Source organism: Dendrobates tinctorius, unplaced genomic scaffold, assembly GCF_039654945.1.
Source record: "Dendrobates tinctorius isolate UK_male_01 unplaced genomic scaffold, ASM3965494v1 ptg000104l, whole genome shotgun sequence".
Lineage (NCBI taxonomy): Eukaryota > Metazoa > Chordata > Amphibia > Anura > Dendrobatidae > Dendrobates > Dendrobates tinctorius.
In genome coordinates, this window is record NW_027361772.1 from 18,997,453 (window position 1) to 19,023,835 (window position 26,383).

The 26,383-nt window shown below is 45.8% G+C and overlaps 1 protein-coding gene across 7 annotated transcripts in view; it reads left to right on the forward strand.

Annotated features, from left to right (window-relative positions):
- The window catches only part of ANK1 (ankyrin 1), a 321,679-nt gene that overhangs the window by 145,178 nt on the left and 150,118 nt on the right, over window positions 1-26,383 (forward strand). The gene's annotated exons all lie outside the window — the stretch shown is intronic.

A 26,383-nucleotide genomic window follows, 5' to 3' on the forward strand; every position in this document is an offset into this window, starting at 1 on the left:
TAGCAACCAATCAGAGCTCATCTTTCATTTCTCCAAAGCAGTTTTAGAAATGACAGCTGGGCTGTGATTGGTTACTATTGGCAACATGGCCTGTTTTTTTTTTACTCAGTCTTGATAAATATGGCCGATGTCAAAGATAGTTCTTTCTGGGTTAACATCTACTTTCCCTGCAAGTCTAGGGTGGATTCATTTCCCTGCTGGTGATAGGTGCTGAAAAATTGAACCGGACATGATTGGGCTGATGTGGATCAGTATGTCCTTGTCCGGATCATGGACGGGTGGGAATTTTATCAGTGACAGGGTACTTTTAATCCCTGTGTTACAAAAACGACACAGCAAGACAGATTCCTGACCACCACTGCATTTATTCTTTATGGGTCAGCTAATAAAAAGCCTTAAAAAAAAGTATTAGGCTGCCCCCATAGGGAATGAATGGAGTTCCCCATTCTGCCGATCCAGGCGGCTCACAGCAGTCAGACCCCTACAGAAAGGGCATGCTATAGAAACTTGCCCTGTGCCTAGGAGCCAAATACATGCAATACATGCATTATCATTACTATGGGCATTATTGCGCCCGGATGTATATTCCTTCTTCATGGCAGGACTATTCTTTCCGAGTCACATATAGGTTGGAATTATTGTGTGGGTCATAGTCTTGGATCTGGAGAAAAAAAAAATCTTTGTAGGCGAAACATCTGTATGTGGGGTCTGTGTCTGGGATTTCAACAGGATTTATGTGGGGTGTGGAGACACGAGGGTCAGTGGGGGCTCTCGTCTGCTGGCCTGACTGTTTTTAGAAAGACCGCATGGACCGGTGTAACAGGCCAGATTACCCCCGCCCAGAATATACCTGGGGTTAAAGTGGCCTAGGCCAGATTATACCCCAGGTATATTCTGGCCCAGAGGGGGGGGGGTTAATCTGGCCTGTTACACCGGGGCACTTCCCACTGAACGCTCGTACTCCTTTGCCATATGCAGAATACTACTCAGACAACTCTGGGTGAGGGTAACAGTGTAGCAATACTTTATTGGACCACAAACAGACAATAACATATCGTACAGTCGCAGCAAGTACATAACATGATGCAAATGAGAGTCTCACCCTTCCGCTGGCTCGCCAAGAATTAGAACATCTGCAACTTCAGGGCTTCCAGGGCCAAATACCCCAACCAGTAGAACCCCAGTTTTTGTGGGCACCAATAGAGAGGAGGTCGCGGCAAGCTTAGGAAGCTGACAGAGACCATTGAAGTATGTGGCCAAGTGCCCGGATTGTCCCAACTTGGGTTGTCCACATGTTTCCGCAAGTTAAGTGGATGGGCAGTGGATCAAATCAAATCTCTGGTTGGAGCCATGGTATCTTGGCTGCTGTCCTATAGAGTCTCTTTACAGAAGGGAAGAGATCCGTTTTATAACCACAGTTGTCCATCAGGGCATTATCCACAGGTTTGGGCGGAGTTGTTCATTGTTCGAGTATTCCATTAACCTGCATATTTTGTCCTGTAATGTTTGCAAAACAGCAAGCTGCATAAATGGATACAATGAGCAATGAACATATTAACATCGATTGTTCAATTAACCTGCATCTTTGTATTCCAAGGTTATTTTGACAAATAAATTGTAGGGCTGATACAATGGGTAATCAACAGGCCTTCAACAAATCAAAAAATATCAATTAAACCTACAATAAGGGTCAAGGTTCAGTCTCATATGAACAATCGCACATGTCCCTGGGACTACTGATTAATACGCGATGTGGTCACATGAGGCTCTCGTCTTTTGTGGGGGCATTGTAGAATAGAGTGGTCTGGTATGTAGTCTGTATATTTTAGGTGGTCAGGACAGGTGTTTGTATATTTGGAGGAGTCTGTATTGTCAGCGGTCTGGTGTGCAAATATAAGGAGGTGGACATGCTGCCTACATTCCCCCTTGAAGACACGTGGGTTTAACTTGTAATGTGTATTATGACATGCGTTATTAGTGACAGTGTTATAGTTTACCCAACAGTAGGGAGCGTTAGGGTTAATGATTGAGACCAGCCCAGAGAGGGAGAGTGTAAAGTGAAGGGACAGAGACAGTTTTCTGTCAAGAAATCAGATAGGGTCCAGCCTGTAACAGGAGCAGACCTATGGTCTGATAAGTAAGTATGACGTGGGTGTCCCTGGAGTGAGTGGAGACCGAGGGAACGGATAGCAAGATCCAGGAAAGAGGCAAGAGAAAATGACAGAAGGTGTGAGTGGTTCTCGGGACCTGGGGCAGAAAACCTAGCAATGCAATACCGAGCTTGCAAGTCCAGAAGGTAACTAGACGGAATACAGCAGGGATCATGAGACGAAGAGTGTCCCTGGCGTTAGTTCCAAGGCGTCGATCAGCAGAGAAGTAAATATCTGTTGTATATTCCGTAATTCCCACCAAGTTATTGTTCATTAAAAGACAGTTCCTTGTTAAGTGGTTTTCTCCATCATTGAACTTTGTAAGACCTGTTCCTGGCCAGGCAAAGTCACCAGAATCATGCAGCCTGCAAGGGCGGAGCACTCCCATAGACAAAGTCCACACACCCAGCCAGGACCACCAATTTCATGCACTGTTCCAGGGCGTGGAAGATGAGTACCTTGCCCACGGCTACCACCCCGTGCCATGTTACACATAGATGGGGGTCTAATGTGGGGTCAGTATAGATGAGTGTCTAGTGTGGCGTCTATATAAATTGGCAGTCTTGTATGTGGTCTGTATTTGTTTCAGGGGTCTGGTGTGTGGTCTTCATTCATTTCAGGGTGTGTGAAGAGGCCATATGTTACATTTGTGATGAAAAGTCATAGGTTAGTGGTATGTCCTTATATGATAGGGGCAGAGCATAATTGGAAAATATGTGTTATATCTCTGATGTCTGGTAAGTATGCATTTAAAAGGTGTTATATTAAGCAAGTAATCACCTAGTGTGGATCATTGGAGGGTCCCACCACTGGGGCCCCCACTAATCTGGACCATGAATGAAGCAGCAGTGCACACGTTTCACCATTGCTCCATTCAGATGGGACACTGCAGAACTCCTTTCTCAGGATCACAGGGGTCCCAATGATGGAACCCCCAGTGATCAGCTATGTATCAGTGATAATTTGCTACATGTTATGAAACCTTTTGACTCTATGGGCAAATATTAAAGAAACCCTCTCTATGTTCATCACTGTTGTAGGTGTTACCTATTCATTTTTGGGGTTTTCCATCCTCATTCACTCACTGATGTTTTACTATAAATGAATCCCACCGAATTTTTCTTACTCTTTGAAGTTTCTATAACTTTTGGTCCAAGGCGGTATAACAACTGAGCATATATAGCATTCTGCCCTTCCTGTGTATACTGGGGATCCTGCATAAGTATTGTCATTTTCATTAGTTGTGATGCTATTTTTGGTTTCCCATATATGATATCATCTGGGGAGAATCGACACTATATGTCTAACCTCCAATGTGTTAACTTTTTCTGGTGCAAAAAGCAAGCCTGCTGAGCTGATAATGAACATATGCCGCCTTAGTGCCACATCACCCAACAACCCCATTCTTTCCTTTAAAAAAAACAAACATACTGTTGAATACCCATTTGGGGATTGGAGTGATAAAATAAGCAGCCCAAAAAAAGTAGTTTCAGTGCTTTAAAGAGGACATTTCACCCAATTTTTCACATTGAACTGAACCAACGATGTACCAGTGGCTGCAGAACAAACTAAAATGTTTATGTTTTTTTTTATTTCGCTTCTTCATGGCTGAGATTTTAGAAATCAAAGAATTTTACACCTAATGAGGTAATTTTTGTTCAGTCCAATTGGGCGTTATCAGAAAGTTTTCACTGAGGGTGTGTACTTCTTCCTCCTGTATGATGTTGACCTATTATAAGCAGGCAGCAACCCTATAGGGAAAGAAGAGCACGCCCCCACCTTAGCTTAGAACAGGCGGTTTCTGTGTGAGAAGTAATGACAGTCTGATCTCACTGCAGAGTGATTATAAGATGCTGTGAGTATAGCAGACCTGAGTGTCATTACTGACACTTTTGAGCTTTCATCTCCTGGCAGTGAGGGTAGGAAAGTACAGCTGAATTTCTTCTGTCAACTCTTCTCTAATATAGCTGCCAGCTCAGTTGTACTGCCCTCAGCCCACATAGACTTCCAGGAGATGAAGCTCAAAGTTGTCAGCAATCACAGGTCTGCTATACTCACAGCAACTTGTAATCGCTCTGCAGCGAGATCAGACTGTCTGTCATTATGTGTCTCACATAAGTGAAAGCTTGTTCTAAACTAGTGTGGAGTGCGTTCTTCTTTCCCATAAGTGTTCTTATTTCCTCTACTTATTATTGGTCAACATCATACAGGGGGAAGAAGCACATGCCTCCAGTGAAAACTCTTTGGTAACGCTCACTTGGACTTAAAAAATAAATTAGGTGACAAATATTGTTAGGTGACAAAGATTGTTGATATCTCTGCAACATAGAGGTAAAATTCATAAAAAGTTTTATTCTGCTCTCCAGAATTGCATTGGGTGTCCAGTACAACATGGAGCAGTGGGAGGCAGAGTGTGAAATCGGGGCGCTCTGTTGGAGGACCTATAGCCATGAACATAGGGGGCCAGAGTGTCAGACTGGTCGGCTCTGAAGAAGGGCCCACAGTGATGAGTGGTTGAGGACAGGGTGTCCCAATGGATAGCTTTGCAGGCCATGCCTGTGAGCGGTGTTGAGCAGGGATATGGGTGTCAAAGCAGGTGGGACAGCCTGACCGTGAGGATGACGGGGTTGGCGCAGCATTCAGTTATTTGCTAGGAGGTCCTGTCTTTCTTAATAACGCCCCTACTTTAAGGGATTGTTGAAGAAAAAAAAACATAGCTGCTTTCTCCAACCAAAAATGGCGCCACATCTGTCATCACAGTGTGTGTGGTATTGCAGCTCAGTCCTGTTAACTTCAATAGAGCTGAGCTGTAATTCCAGACACAACCTATAGACAGGTTTGGTGCTGTTTTTTGGATGAAAGCAGCCATGTTTTTCTAATCCTGGAAACTTCTATAAGTATATAATTGGAAGTTAAAACCCAAAGCATACACTTGTCCTTCATAATAACATATACAACCACCTGAGTGATTCCCACCCTGCCAATATTGCCATTTTATGCCTTCTTTTTGTCCTTCCATTGTAAACACTCGCCCACCCCAGCACACTCCTACCTACCACACATTCAGAAATCTACAAGCCATTAACCCTCATACACTTTCAAACTCCCTACACTCATCACTGTCCCCAATCTCCTCTTTTTCCTGTCCTGATCTGGCTGTACATCAGTACAATGACACTCTCAGAAGCACCCTAGACCAAGAAGCCCCTCACCCTCAGAACCTCCAAGCACAGAGTAAAACAGCCCTGGCTCACAGCACAAACTCTTCAGCGATGCTCTAGGAGTGCTGAACGCTTATGGAGGAAAACTCGCACACCAGAAGACTTCATCCACTTCAAATTTATGTTAAGAACCTATATCTCTGCCCTCCACCTCGCCAAACTGACTTACTTCACAACCCTGATCTCCTCACTGTCCAACAACCCCAAGAAACTTTTTGACACCTTTCACTCCCTCCTCAGGCCGAAAGCACAAGCCCCTATCACAGACTTCTCGTCCGACTACATGCACTACTGACCCCATTCCCTCACATCTCCTCCAGTCTTTCTTTCCAGTCTTTCTCTCCAGTCGTCGTCACTACTCACCTAACTGCAATCTTTAATCTCCTCGGGCATTTTCCCATCCTCCTTCAAACACTCTATCATTACTGAATTATTAAAGAAACCCTTTCTTGACCCATCCTGCACAAATAACTACAGACCAGTCTCCCAATCTCCCCATCATCTCTAAACTCTTGCCTTGTCTACTCCCGCCTTACCCGTTACCTCACCACTCATTCACTCCTAGACCCTTCACAGTCCAGCTTCCGCCCCCTACATTCGACAGAAGCTGTACTCAAAGTTACCAATGACCAATGTAACGGTGACCACTCTGCTCATTCTTCTCTACCTATCTGCAGCTTTTGACACTGTTAACCACAGTCTCCTACTCTCTAGGCTCCAGTCACTAGGCATTAAGGACACTGCCCTCTCCTGCTTCTCTTCCCATCTTTCTGACTGCTCCGTCAGTGTTTTGTTCGTTGGCTCCACTTTGTCTCCTCTTCTTCTCACTGTTGGCGTCCCTCAGGGCTCAGCCCTTGGCCCCCTTATCTTCTCTCTCTACATGGCCCCAGTTGGACAGACCATCAGCAGATTTGGCTTTCAGTACCATCTTTATGCTGATGACACTCAACTATACACGTCATCCCCTGACTTAACCCCCGCTGTATTACAGACGCCAGTGACTGTCTGCAGTCTCCAACATCATGTCCACCCTGTATCTGAAAGTCCAAAAAGTATAAAGAAGAAAACAGCCGCACTCATAAAACTGCAAGATGATCAGTTTAATTCTCGGTGAAGGGATTATACCACCATCAGGATAATAATGTTAGGAAAATAAACACGTTAAGTAGCGAGTGACGTTTCGACCCTAACTGAGTCTTTTTCAAACATCGCTAAACTTAACTGTTGGTAGGGATGATGTATAGCTCCACAGGTAGGGACTGAGAAGGCTTTGTTAACTAGGAAGATGCCGCAGTGTTTCCAATTACAGGGGAAGATAGGCTTGGATGTGGATCCTTATGGCTTGGTGATTCCTGCACCCATTCATTATAGGATCCAATTCAAAGTATGTGTTCTCACCCACAAAGCTCTCCACAGTGCGGCGCCCCCCTACATCTCCCTCATTTCTGTGTATCGGCCTAGCCAATCGCTGCGCTCTGCAAACGACTTTCGACTAACCTCTTCAGCTTCGGACTGGAGCACCTTGGGCCCACCAGAGAAAATCATTCTTGGGGCCCACTTTGTAGCTACATAGAAATAAATTCAAGACCACAAATTGTGTGGTAAAACACGCTAATATCAGGGTACAATATAAGGTATTACACGTCTTAATTATGTAGCAGGGGTTGGGGTAGAATCATAGAGGGTTAGCCCCTTCATAGAATATAATGTAGCCTCCCTCATAGAATATAATGTAGCCCCCCTCATAAGGCATAATGCAGTCCCCACCATAGAATATAAAGTAGCACCCTCATAGGGTATAATCCAGCCCCCCTCATATAGTATAATGCAGCCCCACCACAGAATATAATGCAACCCCCCATAGAGTATACTGTAGCCCCATCATATAGTTTGATGTAGCCCCCCAGAATAAAATGTAGTCCCCTGAGAATAATGCAGTCCCCCCACAGAGTAGCCCCCCTCATAAAGTATAATGCAGCCTCTCTCCACTCCCATCATTGTCCTTATCACCACCTCCAACATTGCCTTCTCCCCTATCATTCTCCCCCACCACCCCATCACTGCTCATTCCACCACCTCAATCATTGCCTCCTCCCCCACCACCATCATTGTCCATCCCATCCATCATTGCCTCCCCCACCACCATCATTGCCCATTTCATCACCTCCATCATTGCCTCCCCCATCATCATTACCCATCACCTCCATCATTGCCCATCACCTCCATCATTGCCTATCACCTCCATCATTGCCTCCCCAATACCATCATTGCCCATCACCTCCATCATTGTCTCCTCCCACCACCATCATTACCCATCACCTCCATCATTGCCTCCTCCCACCACCATCGCCTCCTCCCCCACCACCATTGTCCATCATTGCCTCCCGCCACCACCATTGCCCATCACCTCCATCATTGCCTCCCCCCACCACCATCATTGCCTCCTCCCACCATCATTGCCTCCTCCTCCATCACCATTATTGCCCATCACCTCTATCATTGCCTCCCCACCACCATCATTACCTCCCCCACCACCATCATTGCCCATTTCATCACCTCCATCATTGCCTCACCCACCACCATTGTCCATCACCTCCATCATTGCCTCCCCACCACCATCATTGCCCATCACCTCCATCATTGCCTCCCCCACCATCATTGCCCATCACCTCCATCATTGCCTCCCCAACCACAATCATTGCCCATCACCTCCATCATTGCCTCCCCCACCATTATTGCCCATCACCTCCATCATTGTCTCCCCCACCATCATTGCCCATTTCATCACCTCCATCATTGCCTCCCCCACCACCATCATTCCCATCACCTCCATCATTGCTTCCCCCCAACATCATTGCCCATCACCTCCATCATTGCCTCCCCCTCACCATCATTGCCCATCACCTCCATCATTGCCTCCCCCACCATCATTGCCCATCACCTCCATCATTGCCTCCCCAACCACCATCATTGTCCATCACCTCCATCATTGCCTCCCCCACCATTATTGTCCATCACCTCCATCATTGCCTCCTCCCCCACCACCATCATTGCCCATTTCATCACCTCCATCATTGCCTCCACACCACCATCATTGCCCATCACCTCCATGATTGCCTCCCCCCACCCCACCATTATTGCCCATCACCTCCATCATTGCCTCCCCCACCATTATTGCCCATCACCTCCATCATTGCCTCCCCCACCATCATTGCCCACCACTTCCATCATTGCCTCCCCCACCGCCATCATTTCCCATCACCAATATCATTGTCCGTCCCCACCACCCCTCTCTCACACACACAACCACAATCATTGCCCATCACCTCCATCATTGCCTCCCCCACCATTATTGTCCATCACCTCCATCATTGCCTCCCCCACCATCATTGCCCATTTCATCACCTCCATCATTGCCTCCCCACCACCATCATTCCCATCACCTCCATCATTGCTTCCCCCAACATCATTGCCCATCACCTCCATCATTGCCTCCCCCTCACCATCATTGCCCATCACCTCCATCATTGCCTCCCCCACCATCATTGCCCATCACCTCCATCATTGCCTCCCCAACCACCATCATTGCCCATCACCTCCATCATTGCCTCCCCCACCATTATTGCCCATCACCTCCATCATTGCCTCCTCCCCACCACCATCATTGCCCATTTCATCACCTCCATCATTGCCTCCACACCACCATCATTGTCCATCACCTCCATGATTGCCTCCCCCCACCCCACCATTATTGCCCATCACCTCCATCATTGCCTCCCCCACCATTATTGTCCATCACCTCCATCATTGCCTCCCCCACCATCATTGCCCAACACTTCCATCATTGCCTCCCCACCGCCATCATTTCCCATCACCAATATCATTGTCCGTCCCCACCACCCCTCTCTCACACACACACACACAGCACCGCATCACTCTCTCACACAAAGCACCGCACCACATACACACACGCAGGCACAGACTCACAGCACAGCTAACCTCCCCGCAGCAGCAGCACATCCCGGCAGCCTCTTCCTCGCCGGCAGCTTTCTGACTGAGACAGCTCGTTGGATGATGACGTCATCCAGCTGGGCTGTCTCAGACAGGAAGCATCGGGCAGGAAGCAGGTGAGGTGGAGGAGGGCTCTCTCATCTGCAGACTGCAGTGCACACACAGGCACGCTGTGCACAGCTCACCTCCTAGAAGCCGGCAGTAGCAGCAGGTGATGTGAAAGAGCTGCCGCGCAGCTGCACTGTTCACATCATTTGCATAGCTTACTTGCTGCTGCCGGCTATAGAATAGAGTGTGCACCGCTCGATGCACACTTCACAGGGCAGGGACTAAAGAAGGAGGCTGGAGCCGAGGCTGGGTCCCACCGGAGGATTCTCCGGTGTCCCGATGCTTCAGTCTGACCCTGAACCTCTGCACTAATCTGTACCTCCCACTCCCGACTCCAAGACTTCTCCCGTGCTGCGCCAATCCTCTGGAATGCTCTACCCCAAGAAATTAGGTCCATCCACAATTTGCATAGTTTTAGGCGCTCCCTCAAAACACATTTGTTCAGAGTGGCCTATCACGTTCACTAATCCCAGTCATTCTATGTGTAAGTGTGTGTGTGTAGCCCATTCACTATCTCCATCCATCCCTCACTCCCTCAAGATGGCTGGACCACCATTGTAAATACACACCTGTGCTTTGTATCTCCCTCACCTCATTGTAGATTGTAAGCTCTCACCAGCAGGGTCGTCTTATTTTGCTTTAATTATTGTATTGTTAACGTTGTTACTTATGACTTGTGTTTTGGAACTGTTAAACTGTAAAGCGCTGCGGAATATGTTGGCGCTATATAAATAAAGATTATTATTATTGAATGACCAGTATCTTCATGGCCATGGCTTCAGGCATTATACATATGAAATAAAGATGACCCATTGGCGTACAACGTATACATTGTCCTATACATATTCACCATAGACACGTTTGGTTCTGCACAATCATCTCCACTCCCAGCCCCTCGGGAACAGACCTCCGGAAGCCTTTATTTGATCATTATTTTCTGAAGGTTTTATTGATGTGCACAACCTGTTATTGTCAATCAAGGGGTTAATGGGTTCCCGGTTAATATCCCCATATCGGCTCCCGGTTGTGCAGCCCTGGGCACGGTGCCTGGTATTTAAAGACGGGCGAGAGCGAGGAAAGAAAGGATGGGGGGGAGCGCGGTGTGAGAAGGGGGAGGGCCGCAGCGTGCGAGACGGGAGGGAGGGGGGCACTGTCTGTATGCAGCAGAATGGCAGAGCGGGCGGGCAAGCAGCGGGCACGGCCTGTGAGTAAAAAGAGGGAGTGAGGGGGGTGGGATACGGTGAGAGTGGGTAGGCGGGGGGGTAAATGGTTTACAATTCTCTTTTTACTTTGGGGGCTCCTGGGAGTTTATTTTTGGCCATGCTCTTAGGCACCTGCTGTCCTGCATCCAAGCAGGCAGGAAAGAGTGAGGGGCAGCGACTGTGCACACTCTATAATGTAGACCTGCAGCCCACCTCCCCTCCTGTCAGTATGTCACTGCCCTGTGCCCCTCTCCCCGCCCAGTGACCCTGAATGGCCTAAATCAAAGCCACAATGGATTCACACCTCACCATACCGCCACATGGTGCAAACACCTCTACCCATAGAGCCAATGACCATGACCGACACACTCAGGCTCCTTACACAAGGCTGCTCATATCGACCCCAGACAGTATACAGGCTCCTACGTCTACCCCCAAGCTTGCGTATACAGGGGCTACCTGGTCACAAAATGGGCATACAAGACCTAGAGGTGTCAGCGTGTGCCAGGAGACAATGGCAGGAACAGTGTATGCCAATGTGCCCTGCAGACCTCGGATATGGGGCTTACAGGAAGGCCGCTCTCACCCGTATCAGCATCCACGGGGGGCGTTACTACCTGCTAAGGGGGGCACTCAGGAGCATTATTGATTGTAAGGGGCTCTCGGACAATAAAGGGCACTCTGAGTGTTATTGCTTGTTAATAGGGCACTTAAGGGGCAATAATTCATTTTTAAAGGGGCATTAATGCTCTATAAGGGGCTGTCGGGGATCGTTACGTTATATGGGGCACTTGCTTAGGGTTTATTCATACGTCCATATTTTTGCATCAGTGTTTGTATACCAGACCCTGCCTGACACTGGAAAAAGTCCAAATTTACTGCAAGACCAATAATAACGATAATGCTACTATATAAGATTAAAGGGGACCCGTCATCTGATTCATGCCGCCCAAATGGCGGGAAGGACGAATCAGCGTCTCATTGCAGCCAGAAATATTTTTCTCCAAAACACTTTCATAGAAAACATAATTTAAAGATCCAGTTAGGGACCATAGCTGGAAATCTGACTAGTCCAACGTCGCCCCTGTCCGGCTCTTCCCAGCGCTGCTGCTGGTGATCGATAGGTCTGTCACTGGTGCGTACGTAGGGAGACACCTGTCAATCACCAGCGCCAGCAGCAGCTATGGGAAAAGCTGGACAGGGACGACGTTGGACTAGCAGATTTCCGTCTGTGGTCTCCGGCCATACATATTTTTTAAAATGGAGCGTTTTAGAGAAAAGTTTATCTGGCTGCCTGTGGTTCGGGCAAGCAGCATGAATCCATCAACAGGTTCCCTTTAAATAATACCACCACTTAGTGACAGAATAAAGCCACCATACTGATCATTACCAACATGGCTGTATGAAGACCAATATCACCATCAATGCTGCAATATAAGAAAAAATAATATTGCCAGTCCGTAACCACATATTGCCAGCATATAATAATAATGTAGTAATAATGCCGCCAACCTCACCAGTAACCAAAACTACCATAATACACCATATCGTGACCATGTAATGGTAGATTCCAAATTATTCAACAAAAATATACAGTGTATAAGCAGCATTCGTGGCCTTCTTGTAAATGCAACAGAACGTCCACCAGTTATAGTCCACACTGGTCTCATCTCAATCCACTCAAAAAAAACCCCAAACATCTATGGACGTCAGCATATTCCATCCATCAGTGAATTCTGAAATTCATGAAGCGTCATGCAGAAGATTTTCAACTAGTAGCCTCCTTATGTGCCCCACCCAATACAAAGTCCCCCGTGTCCTGCACAATGCTAGTACCCTCCTTATGTGCCCCCACAAAATAAAAATGTCCCCGTTGTGCCTCTAGACTAATAACGTCTCCCTGTGCTTCATTATAATACTAATGCCCTCCTGTATCCCCTTAGTTTTTCAGCAAAATTATTATTATTAGTAATATTACATCTCATTGTGAACCCTAACAACATTAGGTGTTAATAATATCCCACTGTACATCCTTTTACTAATGACCTCCATTATCCTTCCTTTTAATAATTACCCCCTTTGTGCCTCCTAATAATAATAACCCTCCAGTGTGCCTCCTCTCCCTTTGATAATGACCCCCCACTGTGCCACTCCTGCTTTTGATAATGCTCCTATGACCTCCCCTATTCTGATTCCCCTCCATTTGATGATGACCCCATGTGCCTCCCTTCCTTTTGATGTTGACCCCTCACGTGCATTGCTGGATCGCCCCCAGAGGCCGTGGGGTACTCAGTGCCGGGCCCGTTGACTTCAATGGGAGATGTCACAGTGGCAGTGACCCGGTCCGTGGCCTCAGGCGGTCAATGTAACAGGGGGTAGAGTGATGGGGATAAAGTTGCTGAGATGATTCGTGATGCCACCTGTGGTTTCTGGTCAGTTTGACCAGCGCTGCAGGGTTGCTTCCCTGGGACAGATGGAACTACTCATGTAGTTCCAAGGCTTTACTCACAGTCTGGTGCACACAGATGCCCGCTTCGGTGCCATGTCCTCCAGGTCAGGGGCTCAGCCAACTCCCAGGCAAGGTAAAGTACAGCTTTCCAGCACTCCTCCAACATGTGCCTTCTCTGAACGTCTCCTTTCTAGCGCTTGTAATGAAGTACTTGTAGTTGCGTATTAAACTCAAGTTCCTCCTTCTTGATGTTACTTAGAACTCTTCTTGTACGGCAGACAGCTGTAGCCTGCTTCGGGAACTCCTTGCTATCATGTCCCGGCTCACTCACGTTGCTGTTGTGCCCCCAAGTCTTAGATCGGAATAAAGTGGTGATGACTTCTATTCCTCCGGTGTCTGCTGCAGGAACATCAGTATCCATACAACCTTGGGGACCGGACCCTGGCCATGCGCTTCAAACTTGAGGAAGGGCTCTGCTCTGACCCTAATCCTTAGTTCTCGTCTTCTCCTTACGTTCCGTACTAAACTATCTTCCTTCTGAAGAATCAGGCTTTCTATGGCTCTTTCCTGTACCAGCAGCTCCAGGTCACAGGAGTCTGCTGCAGCACTTCCTTCACTCCATCCCTCTCAGGGGATCTTCTCTCACCGACTGACCTTTTCCTAATATTCTCCCGCTCTCTTGTGCAGTCTAAGCTCCACCCACCTTCCAGCACTCTTCGTGTTCCAAGCAGGGAGCCACTAAGGTTGCTCTGCTACACAACTGGTGTGCGTGTGGAATGTGAGTGTTGGAGTGTGGTCAGGTGCCCCCTCCTTACCTGGATGGTGGGGTACCACACCTCAGGAGGAGATGCAGTACCTCTGTGGCGACTGAACCCTCAGGGGCGCCACATTGCCTCCTTTTTACAATCACACCTCATAGTGTGCCTCCTCTCCATTTAGTATTTACCTCTCCCATGTGCCTCCCCTCCTTTTGATTAAAAAACACTAGTTCTTCAGATGTGATGATTTTTAAGCCGGATGAAAAATAATCGTTCTTGGCAACACATTGACCCTTGTATGCAGGTGATGTGCTGTCGATAATATTCTATGGAGACAGAACGATCATGTTACTGACCATTCCGTGTATGTAGGTTATTTGTATGTGTAAACAGGCCAGAAAATGACGACCAATAGGTTTATATATAGTGAATGCATGTGTTTAACGGGCTTGATCAGCTCTTGTAAAAGGATCATTAAAGGGAATCTGTCTGCAGGTTTTTGCTATGTAATCTGAGAGTAGCATAATATAGAGCAAGAAAGCCTGATTTCGGGTATGTTACTGGTCTGCTTGGTGCAGTTTTGATAGAATCCATGTTTTGTCTGCTGTAGCTCTAGCAGAGCTGTAAATGCTGAGCTGTGTATAACCCCACCCACACACCTGATTGGCAGCTTCCTGTGTACATTGCCAGTAAGGTGCCAATCAGTGGTGGTGGGCGGGATTGCACAGATTAGTCTGATTGCTCTGCACATGTGATATAGTCCTGTAGTGATAATCTCCTGCTGATAAAATACTGATTGTATTGAAAACCACAACGCACAGCCTAATAAGCGACATATCCCTGTAATCAAGCTCTCGTGTCCTATATTAAGTTGCTCTCAAATTAAATAGCAAATACCTGCTGACAGATTCCTAATATAGACAACCCTTGATTGTACATAGGTCGGCGTCTACACGTTTATTAGCTGCTGCAAACAACTGTTGTCATTTTGGCAGTCTGAGCCTGTCCATGTATTATGACGCACAGCACTTGGGGCCCGATGACTAGAAGCACAGGAGCTGCTGTTCACCGGGCCCCATACAGCAGTAAGGGCAGTAATGCCCTGATGGCGGCCCTGATTGTATGGATGACTGTGCCTTTTCCACTTTTCTTTCCTTCCTTAATATAGGATGGATTTATCATACAGAGTAAGGCTAGAGCTTCATTGTTATGCTGCAACAGAGGTGAGCCAACATGGCTGCCTTTAGTTTGGGTTTCTTTAACGAAGGCCATGCATAACACAAGTGACGCCAAGATTCTCGGGGAACTTGTGGAATATGATTGTAGCAGGAACACCACAGCCCCATACACTGTGCTGAAGTGAATGCCACCTATACACAGCACTCTCTCTGGAGCCCACGTGCATGCTCAGCAAATCAGAGCATCCATGTGTTCTCAATAGAGAGAGGGTGTCCTAGACACCTCAGGTCTCACCTGCAGAAGCAAAAGGCTCTTGGGTTAAAAATCTCCATATATAATCCTTCTCTCCCCAGATTTCACATGTGTGTGTGTGGGGGGGTTGGGAGACCCTTAAGCACATTATATCAGAGATCTGAGAGTTTAGTGGGTAATAATGTAACGTATATGAGGGCCCTAGGACCTGCACCTAGTGTAGAGCCATAATCTGGGGGCCACCCCAACATGAAGACAGGGAATGACCAAATCCATTGAATTGAGGTTCCTTGGGCCCACCAGTGGCAATAATTCTGAGGGTCCACATGTTAATCAGTTCATAACAACCAGACCCTACTAACAAGGGGTTGACTCTAAATGGAGTTGACCTCTCCTCGACCTGTTTCTTTAGGAGCTCAATATTACGTCAGATCCTTCCTGGGACCACCCGACAGTCTTTTCGTGCTTCAGTAGGGCCAATCCTGCTCATTTTTCTTCAATTTCCCCTTCCTCTGCCAAATATCATGTACAGCTGACAGTTGGTGTTTATTAGATTCTATGGGGGATGAGGAGCTAGAGGCCGACACAGACATTCTGCTGCAAGTTCTCCTGAAACCATAGTTACAGTCCTCCATAGAACTTTGAGAACCAACTGTCACCTTTTATCTTAGCAATGGGAAAAAAAAAATGTGTAGAATTTTGAGAATTAATGATCCGTCCAGGAGGAGAAAGAAGCAGATTTCGCTGATAAGATATATTAAAAAGTTTCTTCTTTTTTTGAGTACTATTAATTTATGAAGGCAGGAAAAAAATAAAAACGACAATCACTCTTTAACCCCTTTCTGACATTGGACGTACTATCCCGTCCACGTGACCCAGGCCCGTATGACCGTTGGCGGGATAGTACGTCATCGCGATCAGCTGCGCTCACAGGGGGAGCGCAGCTGATCGCGGCCGGGTGTCAGCTGATTATCACAGCTGACACCTGGAACTATGTGCCAGGAATGGACTCGGACCGCCCCCGGCACATTAACCCCCGACAGACTGCGCTCAAACATGATCGCAGTGTACCAGGGGCATTGGGAAGAATCGGGCAGGGAGGGGGCCCCCTGCATGCTTCCCTGAGCCCCTCGGAACAACGCGATGTGCTCACGTTGTTCAGAGGGCCTCCTTCCTGCAGGCCTCCAGATCCAAGATGACCACGGGGGCCTTCGGGGTCCTGCAGGGAGGCGGCTTTCTCACTGAGAAAGCCTCCTGCAGTGCCTGTCAGATCGCTGATCTGACACAGTGCACTGCAAAGTGTCAGATCAGCGATCTGACACTATACAGTGATGTCCCACACTGGGACGAAGTGATAAAAAAAAAATATTCCCTAATAAATTTTTTTTGTAAAAAAAAAATAATAAAAGTACACATATTTAGTATCGCCGTGTCCGTAATGAGCCACCCTATAAACTGTCACACTAGTTAACCCCTTTAGTGAACCCCTTAAAAAAAAAAAAACAACAAGGCAAAAAACAATGCTTTATCATCATACCGCCAAACAAAAAGTGCAATAACACACGATCAAAAAGACGGATATAAATAACCATGGTACTGCTGAAAATGTCATCTTGTCCCACATAAAAAGAAGCCGCCATAAAGCATCATCAGCCAAAAATAAAAAAGTTATAACTCGCAGAATAAAGCGATGCAAAAAAATCAGGGTAAGGGCTAGGGTTAGGGGTGTGTTGGGGTTAGGGTTGGAGTTAGAATTGGGGGTTTCCACTGTTTGGGCACATCAGGTACTCGCCAAACACAACATGGCATCTGATCTCAATTCCAGCCAATTCTGCATTGAAAAAGTCAAACTGTGCTCCTTCCCTTCCAAGCTCTGCCATGCGCCCAAACAGTGGTTTACCCCCACATATGGGATATCAGCCTACTAAGGACAAATTACACAACAACTTTTAGCATCCAATTTCTCCTGTTACCCTTGGGAAAATAAAAAATTGGGGGCAAAAATATCATTTTTGTGGAAAAAAATATGATTATTTTTATTTTTTTGCCTCTACATTATAAACTTCTGTGAAGCACTTGGGGGTTCAAAGTGCTCACCACACATCTAGATAAGTTCCTTGGGGGGTCTAATTTCCAAAATGGGGTCACTTGTTGGGGGTTTCCACAGTTTAGGCACATTAGGGGCTCTCCAAACGTGACATGACACCTGCAGACCATTCCGTCAAAGTCTGCATTCCAAAACGTTACTACTTCCCTTCGAGCCCCGACGTGTGCCCATACAGTAATTTTCTCCCACATATAGGGTATCAGCATACTCAGGACAAATTGGACAACAACTTTTGGGGTCCAATTTCTCCTGTTACCCTTGGGAAAATAAAAAAATTGGGGACTAAAAGATCATGTTTGTGTAAAAAATATGATTCTTTTATTTTCACGCCCGGGCGTTATAAACTTCTGTGAAGCACTTGGGGGTTCAAAGGGCTCAACACACATCTAGCTAAGTTCCTTGGGGGGTCTAGTTTCCAAAATGAGGTCACTTGTGGGGGGTTTCCACTGTTTAGGCACATCAGGGGCTCTCCAAACGCGACATGGCGCCCAATCTCAATTCCAGCCAATTTTGCGTCAAACGGCTCTCCTTCCCTTCCGAGATCTGCCATGCGCCCAAACAGTGGTTTACCCCCACATATGGGGTATCAGCGTACTCAGGACAAATTGCACAATAACTTTTGGGGTCATGTTTCCCTTGTGAAAATAAAAATTGGGGGTGAAAAGATCATTTTTGTGGAAAAAATATGATTTTTTAATTGTACGGCTGTACGTTTTAAACTTCTGTGAAGCCCTTGGGGGTTCAAAGTTCTCACCACATATCTAGATAAGTTCCTTGGGTGTCTAGTTTCCAAAAAGGGGGTCACTTGTGGGGGTTTCCACTGTTTATGGTCTCCAAATATGACATGGCGTCCGATCTCAATTCCAGCAAATTTTGCGTTGAAAAAGTCAAACGGCGCTCCTTCCCTTCTGAGCTCTGCCATGCGCCGAAACAGTGGTCCCCCCACATATCAGGTATCAGCATACTCAGGACAAATTGCACAATAACTTTTGCAGTCCAATTTCTCCTGTTACCCTTGGTAAAATAAAAAAAAAAATTGGACCTAAAGTAATTTTTTTGTGAAAAAAAATCTTAAATGTTCATTTTTTTAAACATTCAAAAAATTCCTGTGAAGCACCTGAAGGGTTAATAAACTTCTTGAATGTCGTCTTGAGCACCTTGAGGGGTGCAGTTTTTAGAATGGTGTCACTTTTGGGTATTTTCTATCATATAGACCCATCAAAGTGACTTCAAATGAGAAATTGCTGGTCAACTTTTAACCCTTATAACTTCCTAACAAAAAAATTTTGGTTCCAAAATTGTGCTGATGTAAAGTAAACATGTGGGAAATGTTACTTATTAAGTTTTTTGTGTGCCGTATCTCTGTTATTTAAGGGCATAAAAAATCAAAGTTGGAAAATTGCGAAATTTTTAACATTTTCGCCAAATTTCCGTTTTTTTTCACAAATAAACGCAAGTTATATGAATTAAATTTTACCACTAACATGAAGTACAATATGTCACGAGAAAACAATGTCAGAATCACCGGGATCCATGGAAGCGTTCCAGAGTTATTACCTCATAAAGGGACAGTGGTCAGAATTGTAAAAATTGGCCCGGTCATGAACGTGCAAACCACCCTTGGGGTAAAGGGGTTAAAGACTGGACTCATATACACTGGAAAGCCTCAGGTTGATTCACAATAATAGTGTTTTACTAGTAGCATTTGTAAGACAAGGTTAGATGCAAGATAAGGGGAAATTACAACATACCATGATTAGATCTTAGGTTTGGGATAGAAGAACCAATTCAGAAAGCCTTCAGGAGAGGAAGATAACCGGGATTTCACCTGTTAGGTCAGATTGGAGATGAGATTAAAGAGTAAACAATTTAGTCTTGTACAAGTTGAGTTGGCAGAAGAGGAGATTGATTCAAGTCGACAGTCAAGTCAATAATGATGACACATCAGGGCCCGTTTTGTAGATCATCTGAGTATACTTGGAGCATCTGAATCTTTATGTAGAAGCTGGATATCAGGAGTAAGAATGATCCACCAACATGGTCTAGGTATTATTGTCCCATTTGTGGGCTGCTCTGTAGCTAGAGGACCCATGTCTGCATTCTTTCTTTTTTAGAGACATAAAGCTGGTTTGCTGAGATTGCCATGGGTAAACAAGTTTGGTGAGTCCTGGCATCTTTTCAGGCTTGTCCCTTGCTGACTTTTATGGTCCCTTATTTCCACAATTGTGCGATGGTAGTGGGTTGCCCCAGGTGTCTACTGGTTATGTCGCAGGCCAAGTGTTAGCATATAGATGTGTTGAAGTTGGGTAATACTTCTTTTATCTACTGATAGAGTATCATATTATGAATGGGGAGGAATGAAAAAGGTGTGTTATCTCCAGTTTCTATAGACCTGTGCAAAGCGGTTTTCCAAGAATGTAATAAAATGGCATCACATAGTTCATATTATAGCCAGTCCTAGTCACAAGTCAAGTCTGAAGAAACACATCTCCCGAGACCTGTGTCTCAACTTACAGAGGAGATGTATCATAATAAGCAATCATAAAGGAGCTGCTGGTATGAGAAGGGCTGTGACATCAGAAAAAAATAAATCTCACCTGAAAGCGCATGCAGAGTGGACAGAGGCTGGATACAAAATCCTTTGTGCTTAGTCAACCAAGTAGAAGATTAATTTCTTCTCATGTCAAAGCCCTTCTCCTCTGCTCACTGAGGTATGTGTGCTTACGATACAGCTCCTCTGTCATTTGAGACACAGGTCCCAGGAGCTAGTTTTCTTCTTCAGACTGAAGCTGTCACTATCCAATTCTTGGAGCCGTGTCAGCTTCTGGATTACCGCATGTAAACCTTTTTTTTTTCCTTCAAGCCTTTGGCTTAAGGTTAGTTTTGCCCCCGGTGGCCACGGGTGTCATTGCATCCTAAAAGTTGCTTTGGTTACCTTTTGCCCCCGGTGGCCACAAGTGTCATTGCACTTGATGTTTTCTTTGCTTTGCCTTTTGCCCCCGGTGGTCACTGGGGTTATAGCAGCTTTTTGGCCCCTGATCATTTGACCATTCCCTTTTCCTATATATGGTAACATGGTCTATGAGCAGGTGGGTGATAGCGTCCTTTTGGGATTCCTACCACGGTGAAGGGAGCAGCTGGCTGAGGTGTGAAGCCACTGCAGAAACCTGGTGAAGTTAGCAGCTGGCTTGAAGGTTGGAGCCACTGCTGAAACTTGTGTTGAACTCTGTCTGCCCGGTGTCCGCAGCAGAGTGAGATGGTGAAGGTGGCAGTTGGCTCTGAGGTGTCGATTTACTGGGAAAAGTTAATCCGGTGATGCACTCTGCTGCCTGGTGCTGCAGCAGAGCAAGATAAGTGTTTTTAGTGTTTCCCCTGTTTGTATTTTTCCCTGGTGTGTATTAGTGCAGCGGTGGGATTAGTCTCTGCACCATCCAGCTCACTAGTAAGGGATAGGTGCAGGGTGAGCTAGGGTTTAAAGGTATCCTGCTCGGCGCCAGATGCGGAACCAGCATAGGGACTGTCAGGAGTGTAGAGACACTGACTCAGGGGAGTGCAGGAGGTCTCCACGTCCCCGTTCCCTATCGCAGGGCCCTCCATTGTATCGGTTTCCCTGGTGTTTCCCTTTAATATTTAAATTCGCCCTGCTGGAGGCGGGGTATCCAGGGTCACGTGTGTCAGAGAAATTCGCCCTGCTGGAGGCGGTGTGTCCAGTCACACGTAACCATCACAGAAGCCCGTTCTAACAAGTGACTAGTAAGGGCTGACTTTTGAATTACGTGACAACATTTTATTACATTCTTAGAGAACCCCTTTCAGTTCGCTATACAGTATAATTTGGATTAATGTTGGCCAAACCCACCAATTTGGGCATCACAATTTACTTTATGAAAGCCTCATGACTTTCCGTCAATGACAAATGTCACAATATGGCCAGTTATTTTGTTCTCACAGGAGATAAGCCTACAGATTTTGTTAGAGGTGTCTGGTAGTTACCAAAAATGCAATGTCGTGTAGCCCCCAGATTTGTTGAACTTCTGCCTCTTCGGCCGCTTTGGCTCAGTGATGCAAAAAGAGTGAACTCATTCTTCTATGGATCTATGCTTTTCTTTTAACCCGCTATCACTAAAAAATGTCTGGTCATTTAGGAACAAAACACTTTGGTTGTGAAAATGTGAAAGGAGTTTTTCAAACTTAGCAAGTTATGAACTAGTTATAAGACAGCCGATACCTTACAGATCATTTGGGGTCCCACCAGTGGGACCTCCACAATCCTGGGAACAGGGCTCTGAAGCACTCCGTTTAAAGAAAATCTGTCGCCAGGTATTTTCTATGTTTTCTGATAGCCGCACGATGTAGGGTTTGAGACACTGATTCCAGCGATGTATCAATTAGTTTACTGGTTGCCCCAGTTGTGATTGAATTTTAGTTTTGTCTCCTGCAGATCTAACAAAGCTTGATTCCTGAGCTGTGTATAGCCCCGCCCTCAACACAAAAAGCTGCCAATCAGTGGTGGGGGCGTGGTTGGACCGGGAGGCACTAGACATCTAGTCCTGTACTCATAATCTCCTGCTGATAAAACACTGATTTTATTGAAACAACGAAACACAGCCCAGTAAGTGACACATCGTTGGAATCAGGGTCTCTGCCCCTACACATTGCTGCTCTTAGATTACATAACAAAACTGCTGACAGATTCCCTTTAAATAAATAATGGTTGCGGATACTTACTTCCGCTCTATTTGTTTTTATGTGGCTGACGGACATAGTCGAGTACAGCTCTACACTTTTTCCCCCTGCTGCTCTCCTGAATATTCCATTTTTAGGTTGTTTTTTTTTGTTATTTTTTTAAAAACTGGGCTTCTTCCCAGAAATGAGGGCCAAGGAAATCTTATCAGTCTTGATTTGAGGTTCTGTGATGGTTGTGGTCATGGAGAGGAACATTATACCGCCTAGTGGTATGCCATCAGATACTTATTGTAGTAAAATATCCAAGAAACCAGGAAGGATTCTGAAATACTGCAGGCGCTAACAAATCAGATCAGAAAAATTTAACATTTTCTCTAGCGCCACCTAGTGTAAAAATATTTTTTTTTTTAAAAAAATCAATGATCAGAAGCTTTTTTTATTACAAAAAATGTCTGTCACTTAAAACTTTTCCAGTTTTAGTTTAAAATTTTCTACTAATCTTTGTACTTTTGTTCACCTTTTGGGGCTAAATTTTTTTTCTTATACTTAAAGGGTTATTCTCAAGTTTTGAAGTTGTCCCTTATCCATAGGGTATCGGATTCATTTCCAATCACTGGAGGCACAACCGGTGGGATCCAAATCGATCCTGAGAACAGGGGCTTAGAAGAGGCCCACCATATCAATAGAGTGAAGGTCTATCGACCATTGCTTCATTCACAAAGCATTCTTCAATGCCCCGGTTCTTGGGATTGATGTGGGTCACGCAGTGGTCGGAACACCAGCGTTTGGGGAGTTATTCTGTATTGCTATGCACAGCGACAGCTCAGAGAAAGCTGTCGGCCCGACGTGTGCACCTGGGGGAGCGGCCCAGGGGGCATATGCCTCCCTGCCACCCGGCCCAGCCCGCCCCTGCATGGATAGGAGATCTTACAAACTTGAGATTACCCCATAAAATCTATTTATTTTTATAGCCTGTTATACTGTCTATTGCTGGCTGCTGAATGAGTCAGCTGAGAATCGGTCAGTGAGCTAATTCTAATTATCCAGTGGGAGAGTTTTTAACTCTTTTTATCCCTCTTTTTAGCGTTCCTTTCGGCCGATTTATAACCACCGACCACATCAAAATGAAATGTGCAGGGAAAACTAAAGAGTCTATAAAAGCCAAAAGGTCGTAAATTTTTTTAATTAAACCGTATTACAAAAATGATTTTTATATCCAAATACATGCATTTAAATATATATATTTCTAAAAATATATATATATCTCCAGAGGTTAACAACTTTGAATTTTTTCGGCAGTGGCATATATTAGCACCTCCGGTTAGAGGTGTAAATTTGGAAATCCTGAAGACACGTACCTCCAATGAAAGGCTCATGTAAAATGTGCCAATAGATGTATGAAGAGACACTGATTGTGCTGCTTGCTGATTTGAAGGTGGAAGTGGACCTCTTGGGCCCCTGTGTGGCTGCACAGGTTGCACCAATGATATGTAAACCACTGCCGATTTGTGTATACAGCTCTTATGCAGACCTATGTGACTCCATGAGAATAGTCTACCAGCTAACCTAGTAGGAGAAGGAGAGGGGGCAGATATAAGAGTAATAGCAATGCAGAATCAGACTACACTGGCACCATGGAGATACGTAGCGCTCCATATGAGTTGTGTATTCACAGGAGATTTTTAATGAAGACTCTAGATTAAGTGAAAAGTGGGCGGCTTTGGCTCTTAATTTATTCCTGCTGTTTCCCTGATTATTTTTTTTTAAATCCACCATGCAGTTCTTGAGATATGGGCTTTTTTATTTTGTGCTTACTTATAAGGTCCTTTACTAAAGTTCCTCGGGGGCGTGTCCTTTGACTGATTCCCATGTGAGCCACACCCCTTTGTAAAGACACATAAAAGGAAGTCCTAAATATAAAGTCCCATATCTCTGGAACAGTACGGGGGATTAAAAAAAAAAATAATAATCAGGGGAGCAGCAGCAATAAAATGGTAAAACTTTTGACCTGGTGATAGATCCTCTTTAAAAAAAGGAACCTATAGTCAGGTATCCCTGTTATACTTGGCTTTCACCACTGTAAAGCCTTTTCAAAATGGTATTTTACTTCTACGCCATAGTCCTGCATACCTGAAAAAATTACTTTATTCTTTTCATGTGTCATGTACAAATCATTGCTGAGAGGTCCGTTGGGCGGCCCAGATTGTCTTCTGCACATCTGCTGTATTTTAGAATTATTTTATAAAAATTTAATAAGTTATAACCTATCCAGCGGATAGGTAATAATTTGTGTTCCCCGGACGACCCTTTTAACCAGGGATTGTGTACATTACATTACTCCGTCATTAATTGCTGAGTTGTTTACGGGACAGAGAAATGGGAAGGTCAGGGATTATTATTATTATTTATTGTTATAGCGCCATTTATTCCATGGCGCTTTACATGTAAGGAGGGGTATACATAAAAACAAGTACAATAATGTTAAACAATACAAGTCATAACTGGTACAGGAGGAGAGAGGACCCTGCCCGCGAAGGCTCACAATCTACAAGGGATGGGTGAGGATACAGTAGGCGAGGGTAGAGCTGGTCATGCAGCGGTTTGGTCGGTCGGTGGTTAGTGCAAGTTGTAGGCTTGTCGGAAGAGGTGGGTCTTCAGGCTCTTTTTGAAGGTTTCGATGGTAGGTGAGAAGCTGATATGTTGTGGTAGAGAGTTCCAGAGTAGGGGTGATGCGCGAGAGAAATCTTGTATGCGATTGTGGGAAGAGGAGATAAGAGGGGATTAGAGAAGGAGATCTTGTGAGGATCGGAGGTTGCATGCAGGAAAGTACCGGGAGACGAGGTCACAGATGTATGGAGGAGACAGGTTGTGGATGGCTTTGTATGTCATGGTTAGGGTTTTGTACTGGAGTCTCTGGGCGATGGGGAGCCAGTGAAGGGATTGACAGAGGGGAGAAGCTGGGGAATAACGGGGGGACAGGTGGATTAGTCGGGCAGCAGAGTTTAGAATAGATTGGAGGGGTGCGAGGGTGTTCGAGGGGAGGCCACAGAGCAGGAGGTTGCAGTAGTCAAGGCGAGAGATTATGAGGGCATGGACTAGGGTTTTTTGCAGATTTTTGGTTGAGGAATGAACGGATTCGTGAAATATTTTTGAGTTGAAGTCGGCAAGAAGTGGAAATGGCTTGGATATGTGGTTTGAAGGAGAGATCAGCATCAAGGATTACCCCGAGGCAGCGAGCTTGTGGGACTGGGGAGAGTGGGCTGCCATTTACTGTAATGGATAGGTTTGTTGGGGGGGTCACTTGAGATGGGGGAAAGATGATGAATTCTGTTTTGTCCATGTTAAGTTTCAGAAATCTAGCAGAGAAGAAGGATGAAATAGTGGACAGACATTGAGGGATTCTGGTTAGTAGGGAGGTGATATCTGGTCCAGAGATGTAGATCTGTGTGTCATCAGCATAGAGATGATACTGAAATCCATGTGATTCTATGAGCTGTCCCAGGCCAAAGGTGTAAATGGAGAAGAGCAGGGGTCCTAGGACTGAACCTTGTGGGACTCCGACAGATAGGGGGTGAGGAGGTGGTGTGTGAGTGGGAGACGCTGAATGTCCGGTCTGTTAGGTATGATGAGATCCAGGATAGGGCCAAGTCTGTGATGCCAAGGGATGAGAGGGTCTGTAGTAATAGGGAATGGTCCACTGTGTCAAAGGCAGCCGACAGGTCCAGGAGGAGGAGGACAGAGTAGTGTCGCTTGCTCTTGGCGGTTAAGAGGTCATTGGTGACCTTAGTAAGGGCAGTTTCAGTGGAGTGGTGTGACCGGAAGCCAGATTGTAAGCGGTCGAAGAGGGAGCAAGAAGAGAGATGAGAGGACAGTTCAAGTTAGACGTGTTGTTCCAGTAGCTTGGAGGCATAGGGGAGAAGTGATATAGGGCGATAGCTAGATACAGAGGATGGGTCAAGAGAGGGCTTTTTGAGGATAGGTGTGATGGAGGCATGTTTAAAGCTTGAGGGGAAAACACCAGTTGTTAGTGATAGGTTGAAGAGATGGGTTAGGGTTGGGATGAAGACTGTGGTGAGGTTTGGGATGAAGTGGGAAGGGATTGGGTCAAGTGCACAAGTGGTGAGATGTGATCTTGAGAGTAGAGTGGAGAGTCGATCTTCTGTAATGGTGGAGAAGTTGGTTTTGGAGGTGGAGGGCTGGGAAGTCAGGAGGAGGGGCTCTGGGGGTTGTTGACCAAAACTGTCTCTGATGGTATCAATC